The sequence below is a fragment of the Pygocentrus nattereri genome, chromosome 8, assembly GCF_015220715.1.
Source record: "Pygocentrus nattereri isolate fPygNat1 chromosome 8, fPygNat1.pri, whole genome shotgun sequence".
NCBI classification, from domain to species: Eukaryota; Metazoa; Chordata; class Actinopteri; order Characiformes; family Serrasalmidae; genus Pygocentrus; species Pygocentrus nattereri.
Window position 1 is genome coordinate 6227785 of NC_051218.1, and position 18391 is coordinate 6246175.

Below are 18391 nucleotides of genomic sequence, written 5' to 3' on the forward strand. Positions count from 1 at the left end.
GATCCAGTATTTAAACCCCTACGTAGCGCACTATGTAGGGAGCAGGAAACCGTTTGAGATTCAGCCCCAGTGTGAGAAGAGAGGCGATGCTGGATTGGTGCTAAATAAGACTCGTGGTGGTAATTTAGTACCAAAAAGTGCTAATAAATTGAACATTTTTGCAATAAACAGTGCTGCATTATCATATGTTTATTGTTACATGATAAAAAGTTAAGAAGTTCATGAAACAACCAATATAAATTGATGGGCGACCGAATGAACTCCTCATTTCACTGGTCAAAGGTGGCTTGGCACCAATATCATAATCTAAAGGGGCTACATTTCTTGATGGAATACTTGTTAATGTCAATTATTATTTAAAGCAAGTTAACTTACATCCTGAAAAGTTCATTATTTTATCATATTTTATGTTTTCTAAAAGCAATAAGCCACTTGAGGCCATGCTTTACTGCGATTTTATCATGGCGAAGGGGTTTTATTCTGCTTCACATCGTGCCTAAGAACATAAATTATTCGTGATAAATTCTCCCATGGCTTATTGTTTTGTTTACCACCCCGGCTCTGAATGTGTGCGTATGCTTGGCCATAAGCTATCGCAGTGCATCCAACAATAAAGGCAGCATGGAGCTTCTTTTATGCAGTGATAGGAAACACAGCAGCTCACAGAAAGCTCCAATTCCACACACTGATCCATTTCACATGGACATGCATGCTCACTGACTATACTGAGCAGAATTTAATCAGTAAAAAGGAGGCCAGCCCAAACATGATGAATGTACTGGAGGTACATGAGGTAACAGAGGGTTAATGAAACTGTCCTGAAGCGTGTGGGATCTGTCCATCTACTCTAAACATCTCAGCGTCTGGGTGCTGTCCTTTGGCACTCAGTGAGTCACTCATCTCAGTCATCTCTCTCAAGCACACTCACTGTGGCTGCAGCTGCGATCAAATGGCAAATGATGTGACGAGACAAGCAAAAAACATTAATACAAGACGCTTACGAGACATCAGGAAATTCACCTGCAAATCACATTTTCATATTTGCCTTGATTGCATGTCAGTGATGTGCTGAGAGGAAGACACTTTGAACTTCAGCTGAGATAGAAAATGATTTTTTTATCCCGCTTTAGATGAGCCCGTCTTGTCAAAATGCATCATCTAGCGAGCTTAAAAATGAATCCTATTGGCCGTTTCATTTAAAAGCTGTGAAGCTCATGTCCTCTACTTTTGAAGGCATCCAGCAGCTCATTCTCCCCCACCAGAAACAATCAGGGTGAATAAGAAAATACACAACACTTTCCATCCATCCTGCTCCAATGAGGATGTTTAAAGTCAGGGATAGGGGAAAAAAATACATCAACATGTATTTAGATACAAAATATAAATACTTCAAATGTAAAAATATCACTGTGAACTACAAAACCTAAACAAGCGTCATAAAAGTTCACATTTTACTATTTTATATTTTGGCGAAAACTCATGAGAAGTGAAAAGGTGACAAGTACAGAAACTAATCTCAGATATATTTTAGCAATTTGTAAATAAACCTCTGGTGCATTTTGACATGGGAACACAGGGGCAATTACTGTGGAATTATTTAGCACATTGACTTAAATAACAATATGAATACAAACAATATACACTGTGCTTTTATTTTTGACTTATTTCTTAAAACATCTGTTGCTGATCAAGATTCAAAATGTATGAAATTTAGCAGACATCATCTTTTGAGACCCATATTATTATAAATAAATGCCAATCCAAACACGTCACATGTGTTCTGCTGGTTCCACAATGGCATACAGTGCTTGGGCCCCAGACAATTGCCATTGTAACTTTCGTAGTTTTTACAAGTCTGCTAAGTAACAGTGATGTGCTGAGAGGAAGACACTTTGAACTTCAGCTGAGATAGAAAATGATTTTTTTATCCCGCTTTAGATGAGCCCGTCTTGTCAAAATGCATCATCTAGCGAGCTTAAAAATGAATCCTATTGGCCGTTTCATTTAAAAGCTGTGAAGCTCATGTCCTCTACTTTTGAAGGCATCCAGCAGCTCATTCTCCCCCACCAGAAACAATCAGGGTGAATAAGAAAATACACAACACTTTCCATCCATCCTGCTCCAATGAGGATGTTTAAAGTCAGGGATAGGGGAAAAAAATACATCAACATGTATTTAGATACAAAATATAAATACTTCAAATGTAAAAATATCACTGTGAACTACAAAACCTAAACAAGCGTCATAAAAGTTCACATTTTACTATTTTATATTTTGGCGAAAACTCATGAGAAGTGAAAAGGTGACAAGTACAGAAACTAATCTCAGAGATATTTTAGCAATTTGTAAATAAACCTCTGGTGCATTTTGACATGGGAACACAGGGGCAATTACTGTGGAATTATTTAGCACATTGACTTAAATAACAATATGAATACAAACAATATACACTGTGCTTTTATTTTTGACTTATTTCTTAAAACATCTGTTGCTGATCAAGATTCAAAATGTATGAAATTTAGCAGACATCATCTTTTGAGACCCATATTATTATAAATAAATGCCAATCCAAACACGTCACATGTGTTCTGCTGGTTCCACAATGGCATACAGTGCTTGGGCCCCAGACAATTGCCATTGTAACTTTCGTAGTTTTTACAAGTCTGCTAAGTAACAATTCCAAGCGAGATAGCTTGAATAATTTGCCAAACTTTCAGCTCCTTTGGTAATAGCAGCCTTGTCCAAAGTGACACCACAATAACATAAAAACAAAAATGGCGCCTCCTTTTTGTTCTCTTTTTTTTTACGACTTGAAAACAGACCAACAGCTAACATGGAATTTGATTGGATCAAATTCACTAATCCTCAAGTTTAAGATAGGATTACTTAAAACCACAACATTTTCTGTGATGGCTGAATGACAAGGAGAAGTAAAAATATCTCGAAAGTTACATTTTTTTGATATTTTTCAGTTTTCAGCTGACATAATTAAGAAAACATGTATTGTCCTTTACATTGTGTGGAAATTTCATGAATGGACCAAAAGAAACAGCGCAAAATGACTTGGACAAAATGTTTGGTTCCCTTGACTTACATTAACAATAAAGTATGTTTTTTCCTTCTCCTGTAAACTTATCATTTTGGAGATGCGAGGTTTTGTTCTGACAGCAGTGATATGCTATGATCATACACCATCATTTCGACCTCTAGTTGATAACAGCCATCTAGTGTTTCATTTTGGGGTTATTTTCGACAGCAGATGCTGATGCAAACACTTGCACAATTATGTTTTGATCCGGGCTATGTGGGGTAATTTGGGGAAACTGCATCAAACATTCGTGCTGTATGAATCAGCCACTCAAATCACTCACAGATTACATTACTGGATCTCCTCTGGTAAAACTAATCCAGGTAAAGTAGGGCTTTAGAAGGAGATTCACTCAGGAATTATTACTCACCAGACTCGTTAAAACTGCAGACATGGTAGATTCATACTGGATTAAAGTCACAGATCTCCGGTAAATTACTCAAATTATAGCACCACCTCAGATAATACTAATCCAGCTTGAACATGGCTATAATTGGCAAAAGTGATTCTGATTCAGATGATTCTGATATAAAATACAGCATGCTTTGTGATAACTGCAGCTTCTGAAGCTCAATACTGAAGGAGGAGAAGGTGCCGTGATGCCTCCGAGAGGAGTCTGTGAGTGCTGGAGTTGATATGGAGGTCTGGAGGTGGGAACGAATTCAGGGATTTGATGGAGAACTGTGGATTTACGACACGGTGTACGAGATTACATCCCCCGCTCTCTTCCTCCGCCTCATCATGACCTGAGCGAGGCCTGAGCGATCAGCTCCCCACAGGAAACGAGGTGAAACTCATCCCCGGCAGAACACGGGATGGATGAAGCTGCCAGCTTGGTGCTAATCTAGCAGCCAGCAGCTTCCTCCACCCAGCGATAGGCAGATAGGAAGTGGCAGGACTCCGAGAGCTGAGACTGGAAACACAAGATCTACTCAGACCACACAGGAACACATTCCTCACGCTTTAACTGGCAGAGCAGATCTAATATTTACAGTGTTTTCAGTATTTCGGAAATGTTAAAACACACTAGCATTCAAAAGTTTGGAATTACTTGTCATATTAATTGTTGGCCATTTAATACAATAGCAACACTATACACTTAAAGAAGAAGGTTATTTAAGGGTTCTTTAGTAAAGATAATAGTTTTATTTAGTACCATGAACAATCAAAGGAGCATTTGCATGCTTAAATGGTTCTGTGCATGGTGAAGGTATTTTTCAGATTGATGGAAAATGTGCTGTAGATGGTTCTACTCTTACAAAACAGAAGTCTATTCAAGTGTGTTATTAGTTTACTTCTTATGAACATATGCTTTTAGGTCCCTAAAGAAAATTATACTAAGTATATACTATATAATATAGTATATATATATATATATACCATATATCCTATATTTAGTATACTTTTAATTATACAGAAAAGTATATTCAGCCTATACTTGTACCACCATCTCCTCACAACAATAAGGGTCTGGGTTTGATTCCCCGGCCGGGTGACTAGGGTCCTTTCTGTGTGGAGTTTGTATGATCTCCCTGTGTCTGTGTGGGTTTCCTCCCTCAGTCCAAAGACATGCAGGCAGGCATATGGTTTTATATATAAGTTTACTTGTGATATAGCTCAAAGTGTACTTTTATAAACTAAAAAGAGGGCCAATTTAGTCAAGTAGTGCTAAAATAGTACAATTACATGTATACTACTAGTACACTCATATTAGTATACTTACAAACGAAGTATACTTGGGAAAAGCACTTGAACTTTATTTAAGTTTATTTAATAAAATGAACTTTTACAATAAAATATACTTTGTGTAAGAGTATATAGCACCAAAAAGGTTTCAGCTAGAGTTACGATGTCAAGCTCATCACAACAGAAGAACCTTTTTCTCACGATCTGATCGTTTAAATTCACTGACGCTTTTATGGTCGTTTGTTTGGGCCTCGAGTTACAGAAGTTTGTGAAGCCCTGATACAGAAAAAGGACTGATTTATTCTGGTTCAATAATAATTCAGCTTCTAGTTACCTCAGACAGAAGTATCGCACTCGGCTGGGCTTGACAACAATTTCTGAGCCCACCTTAAACCAAGACAAGACCGAGACAGCTAGTTTATGGTCTCAAGTATTACAACACTCGTCTGTATGAGGGTCCAAACTTCACGTACATAAGTCAAGTCAAGTCAAGATCAAGACAAGGCTTATTCATTTAGAGCTTTTTATAACAGTCATTGTCACAAAGCAGCGTTACAGAAAAATCCAGGTCTGAGCCCCCATGAGCATCGCCAGTGGGGACCGTGGCAAGGAAGAAGAAGGAAGAAGAGCAAGAGGAAGAAACACTGAGAGGAACAAAGACTCACAAAGGGAGCCCACCCTCCTCTGGTCAACACCGGACAGCAAACAATAACATAGCATACTCTCTTAAGCACAGAACCTATGCATTAGTATAATAGTTTTATGATAATACACTAATAATGATAATACACCTGAAGAATAAGTGAATACAATAACATATGGTAGAAAAATTGTGTGCAATTTATATCAAAATCATAATATACCAAAATTCCCTGGAAACAGGAGATTAGATTCTGTTTAGCCACAGAAGCACATTGCTCATGCATTAACTTTCCCTCAACAAAGAGAGAGAAGAGAGCGAGAGGAAGAGAAACTGTAAATAAAACCGACTGCAAATAAGCTAATCATAAACCATCTCTCCACGCATGAAGAGTGATGCGCTAGGCTGTATCTCATCTCTATAGTTTTCCATTTTTGTCCCTTTCTGATGACAAACAGCCAATACTCTACAGTCTGGAAGATGGAGCTGAAATAGTGCTCTCAGAGTTTTTTTTCCTCTGTCAACTTTGATTCCAGGGTTGCATATAGCTTGGAGAATTCAACATTCTCAGAGCGATTTCGAGAGCGAGGCATTCATAACCGAAGCCCCAACATCAATGACTTATCATCAACATCTCCACTCCGCTCAAATCCTGTCCGGATGCAGAACGAATGAATCTGCCAGAGGTATGTGTGAGTGTGAGGAGGATACGGAGCAGCATGGTGATCAGTATGCTATGCTGTGACCTTCATGATCATATGGGATAAACCAGGTCCTCTGAGCTGGTCCACAAGCCAGTGTTTGGATTGATTGATTCATGCTCTGCATTTGTTTGTAGCTACTGCTGTGAGTTTGGACAAGCTTAAAACAACACTGATAGAAGTTCCATTAAACCTAATACGACACTGTAGAACAGACTCGGTTTATATCACAATACCTACATTTAGAGCCGGTTATTCATTCAGCCTAATGAGAAACTGTAGAACAGACTCGGTTTATATCACAATACCTACATTTAGAGTCGGTTATTCATTCAGCCTAATGAGAAATTGTAGAACGGACTCGGTTTATAGCACAATACCTACATTTAGAGTCGGTTATTCATTCAGTCTAACGAGAAACTGTAGAACGGACTCGGTTTATATCACAATACCTACATTTAGAGTCGGTTATTCATTCAGCCTAATGAGAAACTGTAGAACTGACTCGGTTTATATCACAATACCTACATTTAGAGTCGTTATTCATTCAGTCTAAACTGTAGAACAGACTCGGTTTATATCACAATACCTACATTTAGAGTCGGTTATTCATTCAGCCTAATGAGAAACTGTAGAACAGACTCGGTTTATATCACAATACCTACATTTAGAGTCGGTTATTCATTCAGCCTAATGAGAAACTGTAGAACAGACTCGGTTTATATCACAACACCTACATTTAGAGTCAGTTATTCATTCAGCCTAATGAGAAACTGTAGAACAGACTCGGTTTATATCACAACACCTACATTTAGAGTCGGTTATTCATTCAGTCTAATGAGAAACTGTAGAACAGACTCGGTTTATATCACAACACCTACATTTAGAGTCGGTTATTCATTCAGTCTAATGAGAAACTGTAGAACGGACTCGGTTTATATCACAATACCTACATTTAGAGTCGGTTATTCATTCAGCCTAATGAGAAACTGTAGAACAGACTCGGTTTATATCACAATACCTACATTTAGAGTCGGTTATTCATTCAGCCTAATGAGAAACTGTAGAACAGACTCGGTTTATATCACAACACCTACATTTAGAGTCAGTTATTCATTCAGCCTAATGAGAAACTGTAGAACAGACTCGTTTTTTATATCACAACACCTACATTTAGAGTCGGTTATTCATTCAGCCTAATGAGAAACTGTAGAACAGACTCGGTTTATATCACAATACCTACATTTAGAGTCGGTTATTCATTCAGTCTAATGAGAAACTGTAGAACAGACTCGGTTTATATCACAATACCTACATTTAGAGTCAGTTATTCATTCAGCCTAATGAGAAACTGTAGAACAGACTCGGTTTATATCACAATACCTACATTTAGAGTCGGTTATTCATTCAGTCTAATGAGAAACTGTAGAACAGACTCGGTTTATATCACAATACCTACATTTAGAGTCGGTTATTCATTCAGCCTAATGAGAAACTGTAGAACAGACTCGGTTTATATCACAATACCTACATTTAGAGTCGGTTATTCATTCAGCCTAATGAGAAACTGTAGAACAGACTCGGTTTATATCACAACACCTACATTTAGAGTCAGTTATTCATTCAGCCTAATGAGAAACTGTAGAACAGACTCGTTTTTTATATCACAACACCTACATTTAGAGTCGGTTATTCATTCAGCCTAATGAGAAACTGTAGAACAGACTCGGTTTATATCACAATACCTACATTTAGAGTCGGTTATTCATTCAGTCTAATGAGAAACTGTAGAACAGACTCGGTTTATATCACAATACCTACATTTAGAGTCAGTTATTCATTCAGCCTAATGAGAAACTGTAGAACAGACTCGGTTTATATCACAATACCTACATTTAGAGTCGGTTATTCATTCAGTCTAATGAGAAACTGTAGAACAGACTCGGTTTATATCACAATACCTACATTTAGAGTCGGTTATTCATTCAGTCTAATGAGAAACTGTAGAACAGACTCGGTTTATATCACAATACCTACATTTAGAGTCGGTTATTCATTCAGCCTAATGAGAAACTGTAGAACAGACTCGGTTTATATCACAACACCTACATTTAGAGTCAGTTATTCATTCAGCCTAATGAGAAACTGTAGAACAGACTCAGTTTATATCACAATACCTACATTTAGAGTCGGTTATTCATTCAGTCTAATGAGAAACTGTAGAACAGACTCGGTTTATATCACAATACCTACATTTAGAGTCGGTTATTCATTCAGCCTAATGAGAAACTGTAGAACAGACTCGGTTTATATCACAACACCTACATTTAGAGTCGGTTATTCATTCAGCCTAATGAGAAACTGTAGAACAGACTCGGTTTATATCACAATACCTACATTTAGAGTCGGTTATTCATTCAGCCTAATGAGAAACTGTAGAACAGACTCGGTTTATATCACAATACCTACATTTAGAGTCAGTTATTCATTCAGTCTAATGAGAAACTGTAGAACAGACTCAGTTTATATCACAATACCTACATTTAGAGTCGGTTATTCATTCAGCCTAATGAGAAACTGTAGAACAGACTCAGTTTATATCACAATACCTACATTTAGAGTCGGTTATTCATTCAGCCTAATGAGAAACTGTAGAACAGACTCAGTTTATATCACAATACCTACATTTAGAGTCGGTTATTCATTCAGCCTAATGAGAAACTGTAGAACAGACTCTGTTTATATCACAATACCTACATTTAGAGTCGGTTATTCATTCAGCCTAATGAGAAACTGTAGAACAGACTCGGTTTATATCACAATACCTACATTTAGAGTCGGTTATTCATTCAGTCTAATGAGAAACTGTAGAACAGACTCGGTTTATATCACAATACCTACATTTAGAGTCGGTTATTCATTCAGCCTAATGAGAAACTGTAGAACAGACTCGGTTTATATCACAACACCTACATTTAGAGTCGGTTATTCATTCAGCCTAATGAGAAACTGTAGAACAGACTCGGTTTATATCACAACACCTACATTTAGAGTCGGTTATTCATTCAGCCTAATGAGAAACTGTAGAACAGACTCAGTTTATATCACAATACCTACATTTAGAGTCGGTTATTCATTCAGCCTAATGAGAAACTGTAGAACAGACTCGGTTTATATCACAATACCTACATTTAGAGTCGGTTATTCATTCAGCCTAATGAGAAACTGTAGAACAGACTCGGTTTATATCACAACACCTACATTTAGAGTCGGTTATTCATTCAGCCTAATGAGAAACTGTAGAACAGACTCGTTTTTTATATCACAACACCTACATTTAGAGTCGGTTATTCATTCAGCCTAATGAGAAACTGTAGAACAGACTCGGTTTATATCACAATACCTACATTTAGAGTCGGTTATTCATTCAGTCTAATGAGAAACTGTAGAACAGACTCGGTTTATATCACAATACCTACATTTAGAGTCAGTTATTCATTCAGCCTAATGAGAAACTGTAGAACAGACTCGGTTTATATCACAATACCTACATTTAGAGTCGGTTATTCATTCAGCCTAATGAGAAACTGTAGAACAGACTCGTTTTTTATATCACAACACCTACATTTAGAGTCGGTTATTCATTCAGCCTAATGAGAAACTGTAGAACAGACTCGGTTTATATCACAATACCTACATTTAGAGTCGGTTATTCATTCAGTCTAATGAGAAACTGTAGAACAGACTCGGTTTATATCACAATACCTACATTTAGAGTCAGTTATTCATTCAGCCTAATGAGAAACTGTAGAACAGACTCGGTTTATATCACAATACCTACATTTAGAGTCGGTTATTCATTCAGCCTAATGAGAAACTGTAGAACAGACTCGGTTTATATCACAATACCTACATTTAGAGTCGGTTATTCATTCAGCCTAATGAGAAACTGTAGAACAGACTCGGTTTATATCACAATACCTACATTTAGAGTCGGTTATTCATTCAGTCTAATGAGAAACTGTAGAACAGACTCGGTTTATATCACAATACCTACATTTAGAGTCGGTTATTCATTCAGCCTAATGAGAAACTGTAGAACAGACTCGGTTTATATCACAACACCTACATTTAGAGTCGGGTTATTCATTCAGCCTAATGAGAAACTGTAGAACAGACTCAGTTTATATCACAACACCTACATTTAGAGTCGGTTATTCATTCAGCCTAATGAGAAACTGTAGAACGGACTCGGTTTATATCACAATACCTACATTTAGAGTCGGTTATTCATTCAGCCTAATGAGAAACTGTAGAACAGACTCGGTTTATATCACAATACCTACATTTAGAGTCGGTTATTCATTCAGCCTAATGAGAAACTGTAGAACAGACTCGGTTTATATCACAACACCTACATTTAGAGTCAGTTATTCATTCAGCCTAATGAGAAACTGTAGAACAGACTCGTTTTTTATATCACAACACCTACATTTAGAGTCGGTTATTCATTCAGCCTAATGAGAAACTGTAGAACAGACTCGGTTTATATCACAATACCTACATTTAGAGTCGGTTATTCATTCAGTCTAATGAGAAACTGTAGAACAGACTCGGTTTATATCACAATACCTACATTTAGAGTCAGTTATTCATTCAACCTAATGAGAAACTGTAGAACAGACTCTGTTTATATCACAATACCTACATTTAGAGTCGGTTATTCATTCAGTCTAATGAGAAACTGTAGAACAGACTCGGTTTATATCACAATACCTACATTTAGAGTCGGTTATTCATTCAGTCTAATGAGAAACTGTAGAACAGACTCGGTTTATATCACAATACCTACATTTAGAGTCGGTTATTCATTCAGCCTAATGAGAAACTGTAGAACAGACTCGGTTTATATCACAACACCTACATTTAGAGTCAGTTATTCATTCAGCCTAATGAGAAACTGTAGAACAGACTCAGTTTATATCACAATACCTACATTTAGAGTCGGTTATTCATTCAGTCTAATGAGAAACTGTAGAACAGACTCGGTTTATATCACAACACCTACATTTAGAGTCGGTTATTCATTCAGCCTAATGAGAAACTGTAGAACAGACTCGGTTTATATCACAACACCTACATTTAGAGTCGGTTATTCATTCAGCCTAATGAGAAACTGTAGAACAGACTCGGTTTATATCACAATACCTACATTTAGAGTCGGTTATTCATTCAGCCTAATGAGAAACTGTAGAACAGACTCGGTTTATATCACAACACCTACATTTAGAGTCGGTTATTCATTCAGCCTAATGAGAAACTGTAGAACAGACTCGGTTTATATCACAATACCTACATTTAGAGTCGGTTATTCATTCAGCCTAATGAGAAACTGTAGAACAGACTCGGTTTATATCACAATACCTACATTTAGAGTCAGTTATTCATTCAGTCTAATGAGAAACTGTAGAACAGACTCAGTTTATATCACAATACCTACATTTAGAGTCGGTTATTCATTCAGCCTAATGAGAAACTGTAGAACAGACTCAGTTTATATCACAATACCTACATTTAGAGTCGGTTATTCATTCAGCCTAATGAGAAACTGTAGAACAGACTCAGTTTATATCACAATACCTACATTTAGAGTCGGTTATTCATTCAGCCTAATGAGAAACTGTAGAACAGACTCTGTTTATATCACAATACCTACATTTAGAGCCGGTTATTCATTCAGTCTAATGAGAAACTGTAGAACAGACTCAGTTTATATCACAATACCTACATTTAGAGTCGGTTATTCATCCAGCCTAATGAGAAACTGTAGAACTGACTCAGTTGTGGGTGCAGGTTGGACAGGATAATATTCTGAGCACAGTGAGATGCTCAGCTGATGCTGTGGGCTGTGACACTGTTTCTGAATTCACAGCATGTCAAAATCATCACAGGGCCTGGTTTGTCAGCTTAAGAGACAAATTGGACCTTTTGCTTTTCCACGTCTCTAATGTGTGAGACAGCTGCTCTGGAGAACTGCCCATTAGTGTCCCATCGCCAGCCACTGAGCCAAATATTGATATCCAATACACTCGCTGTACGATTCCTCGGCATAAAAAAATCAGCATCGGTCACGCAGACGCACCACACATGAACAGATTAAAGATAGGAAGGTCAAAGGCTCGGATTGGACCAGGTAGCGTGCCCACAGGGATATCATACACAAAGCTGTGGTCAAATACAATTTACTTCAGGGTCATCCAGAAGGGCCTTAATGACTGAACTAAAAGCGTAGAGGCACCGCACATCAGTCACACACTGACTCTGACATCATCTCCAGCCATCCATGCCATCCATGTCTGTGTGACACCTGCAGCCTAAGATAGCACAGACTGACCATCAGATGTTTGGGGTCATGTTCTCTGTGGCAGTTTAACTAAATGTTAAATAACAATGTATTAAAGAGTATGAGAGGGCGGCACGGTGGTGTGGTGGGTAGCGCTGTCGCCTCACAGTGAGGAGGGCCTGGGTTCGATTCCCCGGCCGAGTGACCAGGGTCCTCTCTGTGTGGAGTTTGCATGTTCTCCCCGTGTCTGCATGGGTTTCCTCCGGGTTCTCCGGTTTCATCCCACAGTCCAAAGACATGCAGTCAGGCCAATTGGAAATGCTACATTGCCCCTGGGTGTGAGTGACTGTCTGTGTCTGTCTGTCTGCCCTGCGATGGACTGGCGACCTGTCCAGGGTGTATGCTGCCTTCCGCCCGAAGACTGCTGGGATAGGCTCCAGCAGTATCCAGAAGACAATATTTCCACTCTTTGTTTTCCCAAAAACAACAAAAAAAGTGTCATGTTGTTCTGAAAACTAAAAATCACAAAAACTGTAGATGTTTTTTTTTTTGTGTGTGGGGTACTAAATAGCTCACTTTTGGCTCAGAGTTTCAGAGTTTCAGAGTTCTGGGGTGACATCCAACCACTTCTTGAGTTCACACACAAAAACCTCCGTTTTCTCTAAACTGCACTGACCAGCACAAACAGACAAAGTCAACCTCAGGGGCAGAACCATGCGACACCACCTAAATTCAGGTCCACACTAAACAACATTTTCTTAAGAAAATTAGCTGGATATGTAAACAGCCTGATGTTCTTCAGAGATGTTAGCTAAGAAATACTGCTATCTAAGGCTGCAGCTACTGAAGCAACATCAAAAGTAAGACCAACACATGATCAGGTTCAGCAGTGGAGAGAGGAGCCCAAATCAGTGCTCAAGAAAAAAGTATTGATACTTGTATAAAATAATTACATAAGTAAAAGAACACTACTGAAGTACTGAGCCCTGCAGTGGAACTTCTACTACATCCAGCATTTATCAGCATAGGAACTAAAGATTGTGCAGCTCCGTTCTTCTCTTTATGAGATGTTTTTGGTCTAAAAAAACAGAGATGTAACCTTCACAAAGCAGCACAAATCACTGCAGTCAGAACGAAACCTTGTATCTCCATTTTTGCTGGTTTCCAGTTTTTGAGATATTTTGCCCTTTTCAATGTTTGTAAATTTCATGAAGAAAGGACCAAAGAAACAGCTGCAAAAAATGGGAAAAAATTCTGGTTCCATCAACATTAAAAGTAAAGCAGGTTTTTCCTTCTCCTGTAAAGTGACCGTTTCGGAGATACAAGGTTTCGTTCTGACAGCAATGAAATATTGCCACCATCAAAACATGTTGAAATTAAACGCAAAAAAGGAGTTAGTATCTAAATACCAATGGCTAAAATATAACCCAGTAAAAAGATTCCTTTACTCAATTTAGTAGAAGTAAAATTAATATGACAATGTACTCAAGGAGAGTAAAACTCCATCAACTTTCTACTGGAGTCCATGTACTCAAGTAAATGTAACTAGTAAAGACGTCATTAGCATGACATGAAAGGAAATTTTAGTCAGTGGCCTAAATGGAAACCCGCTTTTATTTATTTTTATTTTGGAAACCACTTCTGGAGGTGTGGTGCCACCCCTGACTATGTATCCTTTTTGCTACATAACCGCACACGAACATCTTGAGTGCTCCTGAGGGAGAAAAATATAGAGATACAAGAAAACTGTAAGATATGGACCCTTTAAAAGTCCCACATGTCCCCAAACTTTTGCTGGTCAGTGTGGAGCTCAGATGGTTGGGGGGGAATTGTGCTCATATGTTCTGGAGAAGCAGCCTGAACTGCTCCTCCACACAGCGCTCATGCACAATACAGGCGACCTCTGGAACTCTGCTCCATTCAGAGCGCTCCGAGCGAGAGGCAATCTCTTAGCACGCCGCGCTGAAGCCAATAAAGCCTCACGCGCTGGCTTTGTGTGATGGAGGACCTCGCTAAGAGCCCTCCTCCTGTGAAAAATGTTTTCAATCGACTGGCCCCGGGCTCGCATGATGTTCGCCAACGAAACCCTGACGCGCGAATTATACCCCACGCTGCTCAATATCTCCCACCTCCATTGATGTTTGGTTTGCATCATGACATTTTTTTTATCTCCTAAAGCCCCCAGAGTGAGAGCCGGCACAGAAAAGAACACGCGTGGTGTTACTGAATGAGATCCGGACTCCGTTCTTCCAGCAGGGAATACAAAAATAAATAAATAAATAAATAAAACAGACATATACAGAGATCTGGAACACAGACCTGCACACAGAACACTGTCACTGTAAAATAGAAAGAGAGAAAGAGAGAGATAAATGGAAAGGGTGGTAAAATAGAGATAAAAGAGAATAAAAGAAAGATAGACACAAAAAATACAGAGAAAGATAACAGAAAAGTAAAGCGACAGAGAGAGAGAGAGAGAGAGAGAGAGAGAGAGAGAGAGAGAGAGAGAGAAAGCTAAAGAGATGGAAGGAAAAAATGAAGGAAGGAAGGAAAAGAAGTAAAAAAGAAAAAGAAAGGAAAAAAAGAAAACAGACAAAAGAGAATTAGATGAATGGAGAGTGAGAGAGAGCTAAATAGACGGAAAAAAGAGAGATGGAAAGAAACAGAGAGAGAGATAAAAAACAAAAAAGAAACAAAAGACATAGAGAGAGGCCGCAACAGAAAAAGAGATGGAAAAAAGAGACACAAAAGAGAAAAAAAGAGACGAAAAAGAAAGATAGAGGGAGAAAGAATGATAGAGTGGAAAAGAGGGACAGAGAAAGACAGAGAGCAATAAAGAAACAGAAAAAAGAAAGTGACAGAGAGAAAGATAGCAAAGCGGGGGGGGTGAGAGAGAGAGAGAGAGAGAAAGGGAGACAGAGAGGGAGAAGACAGAGGGAGAAGACAGAGAGAGCAGGAAGAATAGAGAACAGAGAGAGAGAGAGAGAGACAAACAGAATAGAGAGAGGGATGAGAGAGAAAAAGGTAGAATAGGGAGAGAGAGAGAGAGAGAGAGAGAGAGAAGACAACAGAAGGAGCAGGAATAATAGAGAACAGAGAGAGAGAGACAGAAAGACTAGAGAAAGGGATGAGAGAAGAAGAAGGTAGAATAGAGAAAGCGACAGAGAGAGAGGGAGAGAGAGAGAGAGAGGGAGAGAGAGAGAGAGACTGAAGACAACAGGAGGGATGAGAGAGGGGGAGAGAGAGAGAGAGAGGTGAAGACAGAGTCTGGGTTTGGCTGGACGTTGCTGGCTGTGGTCACTGTCCTGCAGAATGATGAAGTGGGCAGGCTGAGCTCCATCCATCACCGCTCTGTATCCCAGAAACCCATGGGGCCTCCACAATATGTCAGAGTCACACGGCCCCCATGCATCAAAACATTTTAATACAGATAAGCCTCCCGCCGGCTCCGGACCGCTCGCCCACCCCACCCCCACCACACATCACCGTGCTGCTGAGAGCACCACGACGTCCACTTACACTGGAGGACAGTGACATAATCACCTCGGTACTCACCACAGAAGAACGGCAGAGAGGAACCGAATGGCCTGAACCTCCAGCCCTCGTCACTGAGGCTCATCACTCAACACCAACACACTGCACACAGCCCACCATCAGCCCCCCCAACAGCACTCACTGAAATAACCTCCACGCAGCACATTACACCACAGTTAGCTCCCACTTCGTAGTGTGATTGGCTAAAGGCTCGGATGCACAACCGACTTAACAGACTTCATATGACAGTTAGTTCCGGCAATGTGAGCTGATTGGTTGAGAGGTGTTCTAACTGTGCTGTTATTTCATCATAACATCACGGGTTTATTCACAAACACGCTCACACGATGAGACACCGTTGCTAAGCAACAACTCTGACCGCTGTAGGAGGCGCTCAAGTCATTTGAACGTTTCTACTTTACCACAAACGGAAAACAGACACTTTTACGATCTCATTTGGCCGACAGCTAATTTGGACTGACTCTGAAGACGAGACGACACTAAATTCCCAAACTGTCGTCACCACTGAGCAGCTTTTCAGTCGGCAGCTGTGACAGAAGATCAGCTAAACAGCCTGGAATCAGCCAGAAATGAACCCAACACCATTCGCCAAACTAAACGGGCTTTAAGAAGCTTTACAGACCGGCTGGAACGAAACAACATTAATACTGATCTAGCAGAAACTGACAAAACTGAGCTGAACTTGATATTGTGGCAGCTTTATGGCTCAGTCTGATTCGGTCAGACTCTGAAGATCAGACCCCACTAGGTGCTTGGTTTTATACACCTGTGGCCATGGAAGTAATTGGAACACCTGAATTAAATTATTTGAATGAGTGACTGAATACTTGTGGAAAAATAGTGTATTTATCTGTAGTAAAACATTTTATATTATTGAAAACATTGATCCTAAACTTCTTAATGACTGCGTATTCATTATTCCATATTACACCTCCATTCTCCTTTAGCTATACGTCATATGTGTTAACAGTTTATGCTTGTTTATTCTGATTTGTGTCTGAACATTAATCATGTGCAGCGACCAGGACGACTTCATGTTTCACACTTGAAATAAAGCTGATCCTGATTCAAGGAGGGGGTCTCACTGTAGTTGGGAGAAGCTCAAGACGCTTTCATTCAAGATGCATCGCTGCAATCAACCTGCCTGAAAAGGTGGGTTATGGGGAATATCTGAAAGCAGGCACTCGATCTGGAGGAGGCCGGCTCGTGTGACAGGTGGGACAGCGTGAGAGAGATTGCAGAACGTGTTTAAGCAAACCTGAGAGCTTTCTCTGGGGCATCCGCGAGACAAACGCAACCTGTTCTGGAGAGCGAGACGCTCGACATTTGCTTTGTTTGGGAGGAAAGAGGGCGGCGAGACAGAGAGTAAGAGATCTCTCAAAGAAAGACGACCTATTGAAGACCTGGAGAACTGAGAGCACAGAGAGAGAATGCAAGATGAGGCATGAAGAAAAGGACTTGGGGCTTAGAGTGTCAATACTCAGGAGTGAAGGAAGGAGAAAAATAAAGGCAGACAGAGAGAGAGAACAAGGGTAAGACAGTTCAAGGCTGTTCTACCTCTGCACAATGACACGAGGAGCTCTGTGTGGCTGGAGTTCTGCTGTTGAAGCATAAAGCAGACAGATGAGAAACAGCTAAAGTCAATCCTATTCAGCACAAATTAGCTGTGTTTGTTTAGCACTTTCTCCAACAGGAAGGATCCCAAACATGTTCTTCCAGAAATATGGATGTAGACTCTTAATGAACGCTGTCAAAGGAGAACCGGTCAGGAAAAATGTCCTAACACCAAGGGGGAAGAACCACTGAGAGCAATCAAAACTCATAAAGGATGGTAGATATAGAAGATGGTGGAACACATACAGGAGGGTAGATGTAGAACATGGTGGAACACTTACAGGACGGTAGAAGTAGAACACAGTGGAACACTTCCAGGATGGTAGACATAGAACATGGTGGAACACTTCCAGGATGGTAGACATAGAACATGGTGGAACACATGCAGGCTGGTAGATGTAGAAGATGGTATAGCACATCTACAATGGTACATGTAGAACATGGTTCAATGGTTCTTTTTTCAAAAAGGGTTCTATATAGCACCAAAAACGGTGGTTCTGTTTTATGAAAGCTTGATATCACAACAATAGCAGAATATTTTTGGTGCTATATAGAAGCCTTTTCAAAAAGGTTCTATATAGAACACCTCCATCAATATGGAGAACCGTTTCACCATTCAAAGAACTATATAAGCTTGAAATGGTTCTACATTTTCTTCTCTTACTACTGAAACATGCTTTTGAAGAAGATCAGCTTCATCCTTTAGAGTCATCAGCTGTAATCCACTCTACCACGACGTCCAACAGGACTGAAAAGTATGATGA

The 18391-nt window shown here is 39.5% G+C and overlaps 1 protein-coding gene across 1 annotated transcript in view; it reads right to left on the reverse strand.

Moving 5' to 3' along the window:
• The window catches only part of LOC108438530 (cytosolic carboxypeptidase 4), a 319250-nt gene that overhangs the window by 123279 nt on the left and 177580 nt on the right, over positions 1-18391 (reverse strand). The gene's annotated exons all lie outside the window — the stretch shown is intronic.